We start from the raw sequence: 3,009 nt of genomic DNA, 5'->3' as shown, positions 1-3,009 counted from the left end.
GCCCCCATTTATGCATTCCTCTCCCATGCACCCTTTTATTCCCTAAACCTACCTGTTTTGTCTCTAAAATTCCTTTCAATATGATAGATATGAGATTTTATCTTATTGTAAAAATTATCACTTCCCTAACTTCTAGCAGGCTTGAGAATAATTTTATACATTAACTGCTTCACTAAAATTCCTTTTTTTTAAATAATCATTTATATTTTTGTATAATGATTTATTGTGCTTGTTTTACTTCTCTTGTCCTTATGAATTATTAAAATCTCTGCACATATTTTATATCACATTTTAATATTATTTTCTCCAAGCCTGTCACATATATTTTGGTTTTGTTGATTCTCTTTGTAAACTGATGTGTGTGTTTTTTGTTTTGTTTTTTACAAACTTATACACTGCAAAATGTTTTAACTTTATCATTGTGATTGGTCTTCTCAAAACTAAGATAGATTTACCTTATCTTGATCCTTTATTTTTAATGTCTAACAGTAGTGTAATAGCTAATTATGTGGATATTGAAATTAAGTGCTTTGATTAAAATCCCAGCTTCTCCAACTTAGCAATCGTATAACATTGGGCCAGATATAGTCTCTCTGTGAAGATAGTAATGTAAGGATACTAATACTACCTAGCAGTTATGAAGATTAAATATCTTGAAATGAGACATTCAAATTCTGACTGTAAAGTGCTTGACAAATTTTTTTCTCACTAGAATTGCATATTCTGGCTAATATGCAAAATTACATCACCATTGAAATATATGACATCTGACAGGTCTGAAATGCTATTTTAATTTGAATTTCCTTATTACAAGATTGAACATCTTTACACATACTTTATTTGCTATTGGGCTTACTCTTCTCAAAGTTGACAGTCACACCTTCTGAGCATTACTTTCTATTAGTTATTTTACTTTAATTCATTTATTTAAATGTTCATTATATATTCTAGACCAGGGGTCCTCAAACTACAGCCCGCGGGCCACATGCAAATACAAATATTGTATTTGTTCCCGTTTTGTTTTTTTTACTTCAAAATAAGATATGTGCAGTGTGCATAGGAATTTGTTCATAGTTTTTTTTAAACTATAGTCCGGCCCTCCAACGGTCTGAGGGACAGTGAACTGGCGCCCAGTTTAAAAAGTTTGAGGACCCCTGTTCTAGACATTAATCCTTTTCAATATTTACACATTTAAAACACCTCCTTTCGGATTTTATCTTGTCTATCATAAAGAAATTTTAATTTCAGTAGAAGTTTACAAGTAACATAAACTTAGTTACTAAATATATTTGTACTCTTCTTTATGATGTATACTTCGTTGTGTTGTGTATGTTTTAAAACATATCCTCAAAAGTTCAAAATTGAGCAGTGTTGCTTTCTTTTTCTTAGAACCCTGCCCCACTCTACAAACATATCTACACATGTGTCCTTGAGCACTAAAGATTTTCTTTACAGCAAGTTCAAATGACTTGCACCTTTCGGATCAAGGTAATATAGAGCATCGGGTCTGAATGAGTCTGTTTTAAACAAATACACTGAATGATATAAATAAAAAAAATTAAGTTCAAATACAAGAAAATCATATTTGTGAACTAGGAATATCATAGAAAATCAAAATACTGAGCAGATCTAAAGCTGAAGAGTTGTTGGAAGTCAAGTAACAGAAGAAGCTAGTGGAGGTTAGGAGATTGGTACCTAGGAGAAAAGATTTAGATTTAGGCTCCACCCTGAAGCCAGGGCTGGGCTACCTCTCTACTCTTGAGCCTCTCTACTTAACTAAGTGGTGTTATACCTTTTAAACAAGGATGAACTTAAGAACCAGCTGATAAATTTCTATGTAAATGAAGTTTTATTGTCCAATCCACTCTTGTAATATCTGACCAGTGGAGATGGATGGGGCCTTGAAGCCTTGTAATATTGATTTCTCCATTTCAGCCTAATTTTTCTTGTCTAAGTCCTCAGAGGACACTTTTTAAAAAGAAAAAAAAAACAACAACAAAACAATTCCCATGTTTTACAAATGTTTTGTGATTTGCAGTCCTACCCTCCTCAATTAGGCCACAGAGAGGCTCCCTTCTCTTCCTTCCCAATTCTAATCGCCACCTTGCTTCATGATAACCCCCGCTCAGGTTCATGTGATTGGCTTTACTTTTGAATAACTGCCAATGCTACCTTTATGTTCTAATTGCATTTTGCTTATTAGGCATTCAAAAAGAGTAACACATTTTTTAAAAAACATATCTTTATTGATTTCAGAGAGGAAGGGAGAGGGAGATGGAAACATCAATGATGAGAGAGAATCATTGATTGGCTGCCTCCTGCACACCCCCTACTGCGGATTGAGCCCACAACCCTGGCATGTGCCCTGACTGAGAATTGAACCATGATTTCCTGGTTCATAGGTCGATGCTCAACTGCTGAGCCACACCAGCCAGTCAATAGTAACACATTTTAAAGTGATCTTGACTACTAGGTTCTAGCTACCTGATCATAATCATTTTGTAAAATAATATTGGAGAGGTGGTATTAGGGGGATGGGGAGAGCTTTCTGGGGAATAGGAAAAGAATACAAATCATTTCAGCCCATTCTTAAGGATTCAAAAACACTCAAACTTTTAACTCAATTTTTCAAAAGTACACTAATAAAAAGTTAATATAAGTGGACTGGGCTTTAAACAGTGCAATTAATTAAGTTGAATTTTGTAGTTGTGTTCTTCTAAAATGTATAAAGGTCTTAGTGTAATATCTCCTTATATTTGATTCTGAACAGAACATAAAATGTTTAAATCTGTGAAACAACTAGTTTACTTATTATGGTTTTATATTGGATGTCTCTTCCCTCCTTGTTCTTCTAAAGAAACTCTGAAGGAGATAAATTTGATTTATAGCAGGTTGTTGGAGTAAACAGAAATATCATTTACACATCTCAGCAGTGAAGCGTTAAATGCACACAATACCACAATAATAAATCGCTCACATTAACTTTGCCTCTAAAAACTGAAAAACATA

This window comes from Myotis lucifugus, unplaced genomic scaffold (genome assembly GCF_000147115.1).
Source record: "Myotis lucifugus unplaced genomic scaffold, Myoluc2.0 scaffold_1, whole genome shotgun sequence".
Classification (NCBI taxonomy): Eukaryota; Metazoa; Chordata; class Mammalia; order Chiroptera; family Vespertilionidae; genus Myotis; species Myotis lucifugus.
Note: the sequence above shows the minus strand (reverse complement) of the source record.